The following is a 16,633-nucleotide window of genomic DNA, read 5'->3' as shown; positions in this document are numbered from 1 at the left end:
TGGCTTCCTTGTTACACATTCATCTAATTACCCTTCAGCATCAGGAGTAAGCTGAGCACGTGCACGATCTGTAAAACACCGCCTATTGAAACGAAGGCTCCTCAACACGATGGGGGATTTTATTTATTTTTAACCTTGAAAAGACAACACAGTTCTTCATCACTGTGTATCATGCGAGTAAAAAAAAAAAAAAAACATCGTAAAAATTAGTAATTGAGAAATGTTTGAAAATGACACATTGCTTTTCACAGCAAAAGAAGATCTCAGCATTTGAGCACAATCCAAAGCTAGCTTCTTGCTAACTGTCAGTTTAATCACGATGATGACAAGGACAACATGTATAAAAACCCGTTGGGAGAAATCCTAAGTATTTGCTAATAGCTTTATCCATTTTTTAAAAACAAATATTTTGATCTTCTTATTTGCTTATACTCAAATGCGCAACTCCTATTCTGGAATTTATTAATACATATTGGATGGAACGTCTGCTGTGGAAAGAGGGAGGCTGGCTTGGTAGTCATGATTTGGGACAGGGGCACAGGAAATTTGAGCTCAATTCTCAGCCTTCCTTTGTATCCTGAGGTGAATCACCTAATCTCTTGGTGCCTCACTTCTCCAGCTATAAAAAAAAAAAAGTGGGGAGGTTAAAAGGATTTAACTGGAATTGCATCGTACATATTTCCTGTTCAGATTTCAAGTTCTCCAGCTGTCGCTGATTATGCGTCATCCCAAAACCAATAGGGATCCAAGGTCAGTGAGAATCTATGGGTTCTATAGAAATTACAGAAAATAAGCTACACCGAGTGGCTAATGAAGAGGTCTGCTTCAAAAATGTCAGCTCACGTTGATGGAATAACTGCCGAGACGTACAATAACAATCCAAAGTCAGCAACAGTTGAAGCTGCAGCATCTCAGAAAGGATGAGATGCAATAATCATGAAATTCCTCGACAACCGTGCAATTGTTACCTGCATTCACGGCTTAGGAGATGAAGAAATCATTGTGGAATTGTTCCAAGCCTTTTGTAAGCATAGGCCTGAAAATCAATCCTGTTCTTCTAAAGACAGCCCAGAATCATGACGTTGGAAAAGATGTGTTGAATCCCATTGAACACAAAGTGAAAATGCTAAAGGAAAACACAAACCAAGGGACAGCAGCGAATGGTAATTTCAGAACAGCATCCAGAGTGTGGTTGAAAGCTTTATCCACAAAATTAAAGTTTTAGTTGGGCTTTTTTGCACAAAGGCAAATCAATATATCTAGTGTTTGATGGAGCAAGCCAGAAAACGATTGATGCAATGCATTGATTATTAGCACATCAGGGTGGGATGAATGTTCAAAAACAAATCACTTCTATGAAATATTTTCTCCTTCCTGAGAAAACAAATCACAGCCAGCTATTTTTCCCCTCAACTCTGGCATTGTATATTAAGATGTGAAAAGAAGGAAACAGAAGCTGAGAACAAGTGGACAGAATATACCACCAGAAAAAAAACCAACATGTCTCTATAGGGCTGGACAACATCATAAGATGTTGATCATATGAATATGATTTTTGACATTTTAGAATGGCATTCTTTTCTCCTCTCTTGTCTCTATTGTTTGCCTTACCCGTCTTGATCCTGGCAAGGAAAGAATTTGGAGTGAAACATGCCATCATGGGTATAATCTGTGGCGCTCGTACAAGCAGCTTCAGGTGATGAGGCTGAGAATAAATTCTCATCTCTAGCCCAGAAATAGCACTACTGTTTGGCAGCCATTAAAATGGAGACAGTCTCAAATGCATTTTGTTGTGGAAAGGTAGATATTAATAAGTAAAGCAGAACAATAAAACTGCAAAAGACACTTAAGAGTAACCCAAGCTGATCCATTTATGAACCTTGCTTCTTTATCTTTGTTGCCTCTATTGCAGTACACACCAAGGCTGTGCGAAGCTTCAGTCCCTGAATTTATTTGGCAGAGATTCGGCCCGATTTTGTGGCCGAATCTCCAAACCTGAATCGAATTAGGAGATGCTTGAATCTCTCCGAATCAAATTGGAACCCTCCGAATCGATTTGGAAAGATGCGGAGATTCGGACCTAGATACCGCTTTAGATGTTTTTTTCCTATACACCTCTAGGTAGCAGGGGCTCACGATTGCTGCGGTGCTGGGGTGCATGGGGAGTTCCACAGGAGCGCAGGGGGCTCCCAGCGTGCTCGGCAGTAGACTCAGAAGTGGGCCAGAAGCACTTCTAGGTCCACCAAGGAGCGTGCTGGGGGGCCTCCCCATACCCCCTCAGTCCACTTCTGGGTTCATCACCAAGCGCATGGAGGGCCCCCCGCACTCCTGTGGGATGCTCCATCCACCCCAGCATTGCACTGTTCATGACAGCAAGGTATGTAGAAAAAACTTTTAAAGCTGTGTCTGCGTCTAAATCGCTGATTCTCCAAATCGGCATCAAATCTTCAGATTCGGATTCGACTGAATTGAATCAGGGACAGCAATCCGAATCAATGAATTGAATCACTGTCCCTGATTGGGGCCAAATCCAAATCTGAATCGAACAGGGCCCACTTCACACACCCCTAGTACACACCTCAATACGTCCTTATCAAGGATTGCAGGTTCAGTGGTACAAGTTAGCATTTAAAACCATCAAAACTATCCAGTGATTTTATGTTCCTAATGTGAAACACATTGAAAAGTCCTGCTTTTCAAGGGTTGGTTGATGAGTCCCTTCTGAAGCCAAGAGCACTGGAAAGAGTTTCAAATTGGACATGCAAAATCATTAGACAGCTTTGAAAATGAAAGCCTTATATGTTTTTACCTAGGAGAGAAAAGCATTAGAAAGGAGGGTGGGGATTAGTGGCAAAGGTGCTAACTTTGGATTTCAGAAGCATTGATTGAAGTCTCTCCTCTTTAACTCTATTTCTATTTCTAGCCCTCTATTTCTTCCCTAAATTGGGATAGTGGAATGTTTCTTCCTCATACAAGTAGTGTGGAGCTAAAGTGTGTGCTTTATAATACACTAGGAAGGGCCACCTAAATTACCTAGGACAGATGGACCGATATGCCTTGCCATTACGTGGTTATATTCAAATTACATGGGAAAAAATACTAAGCACACACAAATAAATAAATAAAAACCACTGATGTTGTAGAGCAGGGTTACTGGGCAAACGGATGCCAGCATTTATACATGCATGTGTTAGGATTGCCTGAGAGTTTTGATTTGGAGTCATCTTTTACTCGATGAAGTGCGGACAAGATTTTGGTGAGCATATCACTGAATCTAATGGACTACACGTGAGGACATCCCTGCTTGCAGAGCAAAACAATGGCACTCAGCTCTATTCGAAGGAACACAGCAGGTCACCATGTTTTGCCTTTTAACACAACGGCCACATAACAGAAAATGGTCTGGCTGATATGTTGTGGTCCAGCCACCGCTTTGCTATATTCACATCCTATTTATCCACATGTGGGTTACTAATAGCTATCGATCGGGAGGGAATTGTTGATTTCCAGTGATGATGTATAGATTGGAGTAAGTGCTAGATTTAGTGCCACAAACATTGAGATAAACTGTCCTATTATATAATGATGCTGAGATGGAAAGGAGGCTGCTATGTCATAATTTAAGAGTAATGATATGTAACCTGCTTATAAAGGTTTAATTTACAGGGTCCGTTGGTAGGCAGGGGAATGGTCACGATACACCTCTGTTGTTTGAATGTAATGGGAGGTGTGGGAAGAACAAGTACGAAGCCAGACAATAGCTCACCAGATAAACCAAGCCTATGGAGTCTTACCCCGTTATCTGGATTAGCTTTTATAAACCCTATGTCCCTCCATGGATTAACTGCTTTATCTCTCTCTTACCCACCTTGCCTTTATCTGCAGTGCCCCCTCTTTTGTCTCCCCCAACCCCTTCCCTCCTCTTTGTATCCTAATCACTGCCTTCCATTTCAAAGCTGCTTCCTGCAGTCCCTTCCCAGCATCCGATGAAGTAAACTACTGCTTATGAAAGCTTATGCTATGCTATCCCCTTTTTAGTCAACCTATAAAATGCAAATGCACCCTGCCTTCACCAGATAAGAACATCCTGACAATTTTTTTTTTTAAAGGGAAGACTTTTAGCTTTAAAGCCTACATCCTGTCTCCCAAGAAGATGCTACCCCCCTCCTCCCCCCCCAGCTCCTTTTTTTTTTTTTTTTGAACAAGTAAGAAGCTATAAATCAAAAGGATACAGAAGAGTTAAATGTTGTCTTAGGAAAGAAAATATTGTATGGTTTGCAAAAACTGTCCAGGAAGAGAGGCTGGTTGTATTGGGGAGAAGTTGCATCTGGAAGGTTATCATCCAGGGCATAGTATGCCACAGGGACACAGGCCTGAGTATAGAGCAGTTCATTGGTTTGTAATCTATTTCTCTGAAATGATTTATTCTGAATACAGACCACTCTGGTCACTAGATACCACTGCCATGGCATCCTGGTTAAGAATGACTGCTGTAGACTATATTGGGCAAAGCATTTCTAGTTAAGTTAGGGAAGCACAAATGCTGTGATAAGAGACCCTGGCAAGACCTCAGCTGGAATGATGCATGCCATTCTGGTCACCCGTGTTCAAGAAGGATTAATTCAAATGGAAATAGATACAGAGACTGGTTCTCAGGATAATCGATTGACTGTAGAGCCTGCATTCTGGGAGGAGATTACAATGGTTTGGCTTGTTGGGCCTAGCAAAAGCAAAGACGAATGGAGAGAGGATTGCTGCCCATAAATACATGGAGAGAATAAACAGCACAGAAAGGAAGAGCTATTTAACAGCGTGAGCAGGTGAGCTGGCTACTACAAGGCAAAAGGGTACTGTGCACACTCTTATCTCGCAGTAGATGGAAGTTAGCATGGTTTAGCTTTCAACTACCACAGGATAAAAGGATTCACATAGACAGTAAAGTCCTGGCCTCTTAAGCCGTTCATCTGCTCATACGTAAGCTAAAGCCAATGTTGACAGCAGAACAAATCGCTATAAACTGGTCATAAATAAATTCAGGCCAGATATTGGAACAAGATTTCTAACCATAAAAGGAGGGACAGCCTTTATGAACAGCCTTCTTATAGAAGCAGTGGAAGGAAAAAACCCTCAATTTTAGGATGGGGTTTGACTCCTTTTTCACTAGGAGTACAACACATTTAAGTGCATAGTCTCTGGAGTTGAAGAAAAAAAAAAGTTATAGCTTTCTAGGACTTTGCGCGCGCCTGAACTCAATATCAGCAATACTTCTTAACTACGGGCCCAGCCCTGCAACTCAGTTTTTCAAACCACAGTAAGGCTCCCTACCTTATTTCTTATATCAGTTCTTGCCTGTAATAGCAGCCTCAAAATGGACAGGGCCTGGCCAGCTCCAGACTGCCGTGGAAATGATAGATTTTAATCAGTTTGGCCCGTGATGCAATTCAATAGAATATAATCATTGGTAAAAGTTGACCGTGGAGCTCAAGAATCATGTACTTAATGGGCATGGAGGTAACGAGGGGCTGCTACAATTTAAACGCCAAGTCAAACGTTGAGACCCGCGTTGTGTTAAGCAGGGAAGTGAATTGTGCAGTGGTCTGATGGGCATAAGGTGGAGGACAGGGCATATTCAGTAGAACTCAAATCATGTGTATCCAAGTGGTTTGCAACCAGTTTAATTCACACTAGGTTGCTGACTTAAGGAAGACCGACTCAACCCTCTGCTGCGGCTTTTAATTCAAAGGACAGGGCCTCTCCACTGTTTGCCAAGGCTTTCATCCCATTACTTTGCAAGCCTTCATATCTCCACAGAGAGGTGAGGAACCCAAACCTGGGAAATCCTTGGGTGCTTCTGTATTTTGGCTGCTTGTAATATCAGGAGTCTGAATGGAGTGGCCCAGAAGGGCCCTGCCAGGCCTACTTTTCTATGTGCTAAGTCAGCGAACCAAGTCAGCTGCTGAGATCAATGCAGTTAGTACCTGGGGACTGCGGACCGAGAGCCCGTTTGACAGGGGAGTTACTTTACTGCAGGACAGGGAACAGCCTCAAGCTGGAGACCTGACCAGAGGCTCATTTTAAGAGACCAGGACAGGCCAGAGGGGCAGTATGCACGGTGACTGTAACAGGAGCGGTCAAATTGAAGAAAAAAAAGGACTCTACAAACAATTTCTAAGCTCATCCAACATAAGAAGGGTGACCATATGGGACAACATGAAATCCGGGACACTGCCCACCACCCCCTACCCAGCCCCTCTCAAGTCAGTGGCACTGCTGCAGGCAGGGGTGGGCTGGCACGGTACAGCTCTGGTATTACTATTCATGCAGCTAAGTGAATCAATAAGCCATTAATGACCCATTGTCCTTTACTGCAGGTGATGTTAACAATCATTTCCCCTTTTTAATGGTCATTCCAATAATCAAGCTAACCTATTTTAGGGCAATTCTGCTGTCTGCCAGGGCTTCCTATTTCACAGCTTGTGCTGCTCTGCCTCCCTGCACTGCATCTCGGATGCTCATTTTAATTATCACTGGCTGGCCCAGATTGGCCTCCAGTATCCGGGATTGTCCCGGCCAAACAAAGACGTATGGTTACCCGAAGTATAAGCATCCCTCCCTCTACTGGTGCTTGAAGGGCAAAGGCAGATACATTTTCTACATGCTCATTATCAGGGAGAGGCTCCACATTCGAAAAGGCTCTCACCCACACACAATGTGTGTAAAAGTTAGCTTTAATTTATGTGCCAAAACCCAGGCCCATATCCATTTGGAGGGCAAGGCTGCATGTCAGGAATAAGAGGAAAGGAACAAGAAGGATGATAGGAAGGATTCCCTAGTGGTTAAAGCAGGGCCCAGGAGATCCCAGATTTTCAAAGGAATTAAGGTACCGAACTGCTCCTTTTCGAGCATTTCCGTACTCCACTTATCACAGCAGCACCCTCACCTAAATTGGACATAGTGATGTTGCTGTGAGGAAGCCACCAAATAAAAGGAAAAGAGTGAGCGGCCATCCAGCAGAAAGATAAAATGGGATAGGCCCAAACAAGGTAAGTAGTTTGGGGTGAAAACTGGGATAAGTGTAAAAAATGAGAGAAAAAAAGCAGAGAGGTAGGTAGGGCACGGTTGTCCAGGGCCCCGAGTTGTGTAAGGGAGCAGTTTCAGTACACCGAATGAGAGCCTGGGCAGCATGCTACTCTCTCCTCTGCAGGCACATGCTACGGTTCCCTCAAATGAAGTTTATCCCAGCTCTTCCCCCACTTCACACGCTCACCTCAGCTAATGAATGCATCCTCTCGCATACAATATGCCCAGACTGTCAAACTTCATGCATCTCAAATAAATGAACGTGCATTGTGGAACTCAAGGCTCCTCTGACAGCTGGTGACAACTCAGAGCCGTAGTAGTCATTATCGGTCAGATCGTATATGAACCCTCTAAGATGCCTAAATAGGATCCTGGTCGAATTGAGGTCACAAGGCGGGTCCCAAATCCACCCTGCAGAGTGGCTGCAAAACTGCCCAGATTCATGAGTCACCTCTGTTTTGGCCTGAAAGGGGTTCTTAGACTTTGGCATGTGAACTGGACAGGCGTGATCCAGATCAGGGAGCAGAGGACCTCGTTCCCACTTCAGCTCTGTTGTTGATTCGTTTAGATCTGGGAAGCTCCTAAACTCTACTTTAGCCCATGCTTCCTTAGGGAGGGACAGATTACACAGAGCAAGCAAGCAATGCAAAGAGCACAAGTGACTCTCAGCAGAAAAAAGGAAGGTGGCGGTACCCTCCTTTTGCCTCATGGCCTTGTGGCTGGAGAAGTTGACTAGGAAGTGAGAGACCTAGATCATAGCAGGCCCAGCTCAGACTGACAAGATCCAAACCCACATCCAGTAAAATGCTTCAGTCACTGAAGTAGGGTCCAGGATAGGTATCCCCAGGCCCTCCTGTTAAAGCAGGCTCACTAGGCACTCAAGATCGTGTCATCTGGGGACGGACTAGATGACTGCTCAAGGTCTCTTCCAGCTCTACGGCTGTCAAACATATTTCTTTGCCTGTCTAGTGCTAAATGTATCCACAGTCCTGGCTACAGAGACTAGAAACCATGATGTCCCACACCCAGGGGAGTGATATTCTCCTTGGGCTACAGCAGAGTCACACTTCTCATTTTCTCTTCTAGCCACATCCACTCTTGGCCACCCAGGGGGCCAGTTTCAGCAAAAGGGATGGACATTGTCTCTCGCCCATCCTAGTCCATAGCTCATAGTGAGAGAGGAAAAAAGTGGATTTGAATCTCTTAGAGCAAGCCCAGCCTAGAACCCGGCTTTCCCTTTTAATGAAGAAGTCTCCTTAACATTTAGGCTGCTGGAAAAAGGCAGGTTTCTTCCGCCCCACATTTTGAAGAAAAGGCGCTGTGGATTAAGCTGAACTCGGTTAGACATTTTGATCTCAGCAATCTGAATCTTGACACGATGGACTTCCTTCTCCTTCTGCCCTGAGCTAAACACCCAAGCAATGGAAGTTCATCCACACCTCTGTGCCTACCACCCATATTGCCTAGCAATAAGTGCCTCTCTATGGAGTGACCAGGTGATCCCAGTCATCATTGGGGGACACCTAGGTCTCCCATTTCATTGTATAGGACATGTGAGTGCCTAGGAATAAGTGCCTATATTTGAGACATTGTGGTGCCTAAGTGGAGGCACTTGGGAGTTCAGTTAAGATCTGACCCTATGAGCTAAAGCATTTGTGGCACTTGTGATAGTCATCTCCTCTCTATCTTCCATTGGAGCACAAAGGTCTTGGAAAGGCTCCAAGGGTCCAGTCGTGTGATACAGAGATATTTCTCCTGTGCTGTAGACAGGAGAACAACACCAGGACAGCTATAACCAGGCCCTCACATGGGTTTTGCAACAGAAGTTATAAATATTTAACATTTGATAGCATGCACTCTTAAATCTGCTTTAATACAGAGACTTGCAGGCCTCCTTTTAAAACTCAAACTTGCTTTAGGAAGTTAAGCAACAACACCTGACTGACAAATGCCCAACCATTCAAAGAAATGAAATCAGCAGCTAAGGGACACCATAAATCTTACAGCTGCCCTCAGAATAATCATATATCCATATAACTCTTACAAAATATAAAGAATTGCCTTTGTTATCCCAGCACAAAAGCTTGGCTCTAATCTACAGATCACCCATATGCATATATTTATTATTTGGATTTCAGCAAATATTTCCTTTTAAGGGAGCCTGTAAATGGGATGTACTGTCAGCTAAACATACTAATTAGCTAACAGGTGTTTTTGTAGTGTAGGACTTACAACAAATGCTGGAGGTCTTTTCATAGGAAAGTGTAGGGCTTGTCTTATGGTAAAGTGATTAATAATTTCTATGTGCGTATGTTGGAAGCTGGGCAAATATGTACATACGTGTAAATGTGTCAATTCTAAATACATGTACATTTGTAAATATTTTCATTTGAAAAAATATGACCATGGGTGTTTCTAGATAATGTTTCCAGATGCTCTTCCGCGAGCAAAGTCTTCACCCCACTGAAGTCAATGGAAATTTTATCATGGGCACCAACCGGGTCAAGATTGCAGCTCTGGAGCGAGGCACTTAGATGCTTCCTCTCACTTAGGTTTATGCACAATGACACAGTCCTAGCCTAGATTAAACACAGCCCAACTTGGCCTCCCAGCCTTACCCAGACTATATAAAACCTGCCTCTCGAAGAACTTCAGCTGGAATCAATAGGACAGTTAGCAGACTTGCATATTTCTGGGAAAAGCTGGATGGCAGAAGTGGGCCTTGTATTAAAGACCTTTACAATCCATTATATTTCATAACCGCCAGTCAGCGGGACCGTCTACACGCGCAGCAAAATGCACGGATGACTAATTCTGCTGCACGTTAGAACATCACAGCAAAAGCGGTGCTAATGCACTAATGCACAGTAGAATTAATCTACTGTGCATTAGTGTCACTAAAAGACCGTGCACCAGCACTACTGCACAGTAGCACCAGTTACTGTGCATTGAGTTAGTACCTGTTATTACAGGTACTAAACTTAATGTGCAGTAACAATGGTGCATTAATGCATGTGTAGACACACTCACTGTATAATAAGAGGATTTGCTTGGTGTCCATCAGTTCCACTCACCAGTTACCAGGGTCTATGAACACGTTACTATTATCCATTCATTTATAGTAATTGAGCACCCTTCATCTCAAAAAGGAATCGGAGTACCACAGCGACTGGCGCTTTATAAAATGTCTCAACGACAGAGAGCCAAACCTTAAAAGCTTTTGTCAGAAGCAAGAGAATGGGAGCAGTGGGAAACTACGTCCTTAATATTTCCAGCATTTTACTAATTTAAATAAATAAGTAAGAATCCGACCATGGCATGATTTGAATCCTTCACATTTCAGTTCTAAATTAAACCCATTAGCTAAATGAACCCAGCCTAGCTTTGTTGACTGCTTCAGGTTGCCTTTTACATCAATTATTATATCGCTTTTTGAAGCAGAGGTTTTCACGCACTGTAAAACTACATCCTAGATGAAAATAACGTCTGCCCCATTTCAGCTCGGATTCCCTAATGCGTGCCGTAAAAAACAAAGGATTCAAATGGGGGAAAAAAATCATCACATCCATTTCCACAGGGGTGTAAAAGGTGCCCTTGGAAAGAAATGGTAATACAACTGTTACACTGATTGACAAAGCTACGATCTGGCTCCTACACAGATAAACTTGGATGCTAAGGTGAATAGTTCACCCTGATAAGGTGACAGTATTAGGCTACCTCCAGTAGGTAGGGCAATAATAGAATCAGTGCAAATAAGAATGGAAGAGTTATTTAGCTATGTCTCTTTATGGATGCAGGATCATTTCCAACATTTAATTAAGGGAAATGCCCCTTTGTCTGAAATGGTGGGATTTTTTTCTTCTTCCTTTGCGAGATGGGACGATCCAAACCCCAATCATGAAATGCAGCCTGGAAGTATTATCCATGGACACAGGCCGATTCTGATGGCCTTCTTCCACAAGTAATTCCATCAACTTATATGGGGCTAGTCACTGTTTAAAGTATTATATTGTATGTGTAATGGGTTGAGAATCTGGCCCACGCTGAAAGGTTTCATGATTTCCATTTTTTCCTTTGGTGGCAAAATGTTCAGGCAGGAGCACCTGGAAATGCCCTAAAGCAACAAACTGCAGTTACTGCATCAGCTCAGATAAGGACCAAGCAAAGAAAAAGCAATCTGCCAAAACGCATGCCTTTTTCTCCTATTTTTTTGCATCAACTTTGGCTGTCAGCAACTGAATGGTGTCTCAGTTTTCCAGCCAGGCATCACAGGACAGTGACTGCTGGCATCTATTAAGGAGTGTGTGCGGCTAATACCACCTGTTCCCCAGATTCAAAGGATGTATTTCACATGCTGCATATTAAATAGGAAGGGGACTGAAAGATGGGATGTTAGGCTTCATTAAATAATCAAGCAATGGTGTGGTATATAAAAATGCAGAGTATTAGGCTTACTCAGTAATGTTATGATGCTCATCTATAAGCTGACGCAAAGGACGGTTATGGAAATGGGCTATGGAAAAGGAGAAACAGTCCCACGCTGATGTGACTTCACTGCCTTTAGTGGAGCTATTCCTGATTTACACCCGTGGGAAGGCTCATTCTAGTACCCCGGGGGGGGGTAGCAACAGGCACTGAATCAGTCTTAACGGAGAGGACAATCGTGTTTAAAATAGTAATATGGCATTAGATCGCAAACATTAAAGAGGCATTAAGGGGAGGGTAAAAACAAGAAAGCATAAGCCACTGAGTGCTCTTTACTGTCAGGAAGGGCAGAGAGATATCCCTACAGCAATGATCACTAGGGGCCAGATATTTGGGTGGCATAAATCCAAGGAACTGCACTGACTTCAGCAGAGCTACGCTGGTTTACAGCTGCTTAGGCTCTAGGCAACTGGATGTACTTCTGATGAGAGTCAGTAGCAATGATAAGATCTCTTATTCTAGCAAGACTTTCTTTCAGATCTCAGCTAAGATTTACATTGTGGTATAGCAATCAACCTTGGATTTTCTTGGCCTTGGTTTGTTTGTGCACATGTTTTTCCTTTCGCTGCTTAGATCATTCTGGATTTAGGATGAGTTTCTGCCAATTTAGCAATTAACATTTTTGTTCTAAGCACCCAAAGGGAAGTGTATTGCTCCAAACCTTTGTATTCAAACGAATTAGCTTTTGGACAAGGGTCCAGGCCAAAGGAGGGGGAAGAGAGGGAGAGAGAGGAACAGAGGGGGAGAAAGAGAAAGAGAAAGAGAAAAAGAAAAGAAAAGAAAAGAAAAGAAAGGAAAAGAAAAGAAAAGAAAAGAAGGCAGGATAGATTTGCATTTATGGACTGTGCTGTGCTGTGAAAGGCTTTTCATAGCATCGGATGAAGTGAGCTTCAGCTCACAAAAGCTTGTGCTATATACACATATCTACTTTGGTTAGTCTCTAAGGTGCATAGTTACCCTGTCTTCTACTTGACTTCAGACTAAAATGACTAATAACAGCTCTCTGCTTATAAAAAAAAAAATAAAGGCAACGACATAGGCATCGGAAAATCAACCCCAAAAGAGTGCCTCCAGGATGCTGCACCTCTAAACCAAGAGAGTGCAGAGGAATGATGGTTTGAAGGTGACCAGTAGACTACTCCATAATCAAGAGGGTCTCATCATTTAAAAGCTGTCTTCCAATTCTCCATGCATTTTCCCCCTATTTTGATTTCATTCTACCCAATAATTCCTCCCAGTGGCACCATCAATACCACAGTTCCTCTCTTGATGTTTGCACTCTTCAGTATATGCATCTTAAGTATACCAGAGAAAGGTAGGCTTTCGAGTTTTGCAATAATACCCGTTACCTGCTCTATATTATTTTTTATCTCACAGATATCCAGTTGGAAGACAAATAAACTGGACTAGCTGGTTCTCCTTCTGCTCAGTCAAGAGAAGCCCCTGTTGATCTAGCAATTTCTTCTCTTCAAGTAGCCATCCCTCTGATGACTGCACACATGTATGAAACACGTCTTCTAATTACTAGACAACCCCCAAAGGAGCCTCCACACTGTAATAATGTTGCAAGTGATGGTCAATGTAATAACGGATTGTATTTGAACATGTAGGGTCACTACAGCAATGACAAGTACCCACCTAGGCAAAGAGCAATATTAAATGTTATAAAAAAAACCCCAAACCCTAAGCCAGTGATTCTCAACTGGGGTCCTACAGTGGTGCCTTGAGATCCTTTAAGGGTGCCACACAATGTTAGGCATGCAAACCTGTTACACAAGATAAACCCAGAGATTTCAAACAGGAATTCATAGCATTAAAAATATTCTGACTTGCTGTGATCTTTCTGAGTGCTTTGTACCATATGAAAAATTGCTCTATTATTTTTCTGCAGTCAAAATGCAAGCAAAAAATTGAGCTAAGGGGTGCCTTGAGCCTAGTGAGAGGTGCCTTCAGTCTAAAAAGGTTGAGAACCACTGTGCTAAGCCATGCCTAAGACACAAACACTTCAAATCCATGTGTTGTCATCACACATGTTTTCTGTTCTTTGTCATAATGGACCGGTGTTATTTATTTCCATCCCCTTGATAACTTCTGGGAGACAGAGCTACCAGACATGGGTTTTTGCATTGTCGGAATCAGAAATCCTGTAAAACATGCTTTCTCTGTATCTATACCTCAATCAGGTTAAGGAACTGACCTTCCCGCTCTGGTTGATAGTGATAGAGAGTGAACACTGATTCACGTTCATTTGATAAATCAGCTCCATCAAATGTTCCCTGGTCTGTCCAACCTACGCTGTATAAAAGGAGTACAAAAAGGAGACAGTCTTGTACCCAAACAGCAAGCTCATTTGCATGTACGTTAACTCTGCTTCAATCGCTTTGCAGATGGTTGTAAGGGGACGACACATGCATTGTAATTAACCCATACACAAGGAAATGAGGGGTCTTCAAATGTTCTCCGGGCATCCACAATCTTTCTTTGGAATTGCTTCCTCCTGCTTTTATCATCTGCAATAACACCCCACCCCAAAGCCAAAGGTCAGATCACAAAATCACAGAAAAAGAGGGTTAGAAGGGACCTCAGGAGGTCACAACTAGTCCAACCCCCTGCTCAAAGCATCCCCAACTAGATCACCCCAGCCAAGGCTTTGTCTACCCGGGCCTTAAAAATCTCCACGTACGGAGACTCCACAACCTCTCTGGATAACCTGTTCCACTGTTTTACTACCTTCCTAGTGAGAAAGTTTTCCCTAATATCCAACCTCAACTTCCCTTGCTACAACTTGAGCCCATTGCTCCTTGTCCTGTCATCTGCCCTCACTGAGACCAGTCCAGCTCCATCCTCTTTCAAACCCCGCTTCAAGTAGTTGAAGGCTGCTATTAAATCCCCCCTCAGTCTTCTCTTCTCTAGACTAAATAAGCCCAGTTCCCTCAGTCTCTCCTCACAAGTCCTGTCCCCTAGCCCCTGAACCCTTTTTGTTGCCCTCCACTGGACTCTCTCCAGTTTGTCCACATCCTTTTTGTAGTGGGGGGGGGGACGACCCAAAACTGGATGCAGGACTGCACATCATTCCAGCCACCCCCAACTAGAGCATACCTCTCACCAGTGGAAATCCACCGGACTTGAGTGGAGTTCGTCCAGAGATACAGGGGCAGAAACAAAATGAGGGATGGTCCCTACACAGTAAATAAATCCACACACCTTCCTAACATGCCACTCCCTGGAAGTCACCAGAGCTGAAGAAGCTTTTGCTCCTGCTGCTGCTGCTTGCAGGAAACTACAAGATTCCTATACACACACAGACCAAAAACACTGCACATGGGAGGCTGGCATCACAGCATCTCCCACTTCAATGCAGCTTGCAGAGATGCTAATATTGGCACCAGCTGTGCAAGGGGAGATGCACCCCGGCTGCTCGACATAGACAGCAATGGGGATGACTTCCCCCCCCTTCAAAAAATAAAAGAGCCAAGTGGCGCTGCCTGCCTTGGTGCATTGGCAGGAGGGTGAATCAGAGTTTCTGCGGCAGGTGAATGGAGAGGCAGGACTGGGAAGGAAGTATCAAGCGAGGCTCTGGCAATCGCAGCCCCGGATCTTTTAGCAATCAGGGTTTTATTTACCAGCCATATTGCATTAAGAAACAGGCGTCTGATGCCCTTCCCCAGCCCACTAACCTGTCTCCCAATTGCAAGAGAGATCTGGGGAGTATTTATTTCTTTTTTGGTTTGGTTTTAAAGGGGAGAAACAAATCCTGCCGCAGCTTGCGTGCGATCTCCCTACTGTCCATATTCTTCAGCAGTGGGAAAGCAAAAGCTGGTGGACCAATGTCACTCCAGTCAGACAAGGTAATCGGGCAGTTCATTTCATTGCATCCCTGTCCCCTTTAGCTATAGCAACAACAACAAAAAAGACACTTGGAGAAGTCCGCGGGAGAGCAAAGACAAGCATGGCCCGGCTCTCTCTCCGCTGCCATTCAGTCTCAAGCCAAACAGCACAGCAGCAAGCAATGCACAGCCAACAACGGGGAGGCATGCAACACGAGCCGGGCTTACCATTGCAGCACGGATCCGTCCCGCCACAGGAGATGCATTCCTCCACCTTCCCACCGGGAGCAAGCTGTCCAGCGGGCTGGGAGGAGGGGGAGCTGGATGGGGAGCAAAGGAGCCGGTCTGCAATCCCGGGGATGGAAATGGAGCGGATCTCCCAGGGATGCAGAAGGACCAGTTCTCCCGGGGATGCAAAAGGACCAGTTCTCCCGGGGATGAAATTGACCAGCGACCCCGGGGATGAAATTGACCAGCGACCCCGGGGATGAAATTGACCAGCGATCCCAAGGATGAAACTGACCAGAGAGGCGAGCTGAGCCCTAGCCTCCCTCCTCGCACACACCCCGTGCAAAAGGGACTCAGTCTTTCCCAGCGCTGCCTTTCCCAGTCCAGGCTGCCCCTGCACAAGGGGCTCGCGAGCTCTTGGCCAGGAAGAAATTTGCCATCGCTGGAGAGCAGAGGAGAGGAGAGGAGAGGGGAGGGGAAGATTTGCAAACTTTTTTCTGGCGGGGGTGGCGATGGAAGCAGAGGGCTTGTTTTGGCTGTGGGAGGCAGGAAGAAGATGCTCAGGGAGCCAAAGCCGTGGTGTACCCTCGTCTGTGTGTGTGGGGGTGTGTGAGCCTCGTACCCAGACACTGAGCTGCAAAGCGAGCCGGTCCTGCGGAGAAAAGCAAACACCTCCTCTCCCCACTCCCCCTCCCCAAGCCAAGTATCTGAGAAAAGGGGACCCTGGAACCAATAGCTTCCTCTTGGCTACCTCGTGCATATGCAATCATGAAGAGAGGAACCAATGAGGAGGAGGGGTGGGTGGGGTTTATTCAAATCAAGTTCCTTAAATCAAACCCATTTCCAACCCCCCCACCCACTACCCCCTTTGCTCTACCAGTGCTGATGCCCCTGGGTTGGGGTGCGCCTGGCATCCCTGCTGCAAGGCAGGAGGGATTGGTGGGGAAGAGAGTTAGGGTGGTTCTCAGTGAAGTACAGGACTTAGCAAGAAGGAGAGAAAGCATGTGGTTCCC

General features: G+C 44.6%; 1 protein-coding gene across 4 annotated transcripts in view; it reads right to left on the bottom strand.

Annotated features, from left to right (window-relative positions):
• ADCYAP1R1 (ADCYAP receptor type I) overlaps positions 1–16,322 on the bottom strand; it is a 220,816-nt gene extending 204,494 nt beyond the window's left edge. For 2 of the 4 annotated variants that reach the window (XM_059729228.1, XM_059729229.1), the window contains exon 1: positions 15,621–16,321. The gene's annotated coding sequence lies outside the window, so the exon portion shown is untranslated. Of the gene's footprint in view, positions 1–15,620 lie in introns of all 4 variants that reach the window. The other 2 variants (XM_059729227.1, XM_059729230.1) reach the window with 2 other exon arrangements.
• Between the last annotated feature and the right edge of the window lie 311 nt (positions 16,323–16,633).

The sequence above is a fragment of the Alligator mississippiensis genome, chromosome 5 (assembly GCF_030867095.1).
Source record: "Alligator mississippiensis isolate rAllMis1 chromosome 5, rAllMis1, whole genome shotgun sequence".
NCBI classification, from domain to species: domain Eukaryota; kingdom Metazoa; phylum Chordata; order Crocodylia; family Alligatoridae; genus Alligator; species Alligator mississippiensis.
This window is presented reverse-complemented; position numbering and strand designations above follow the sequence as displayed.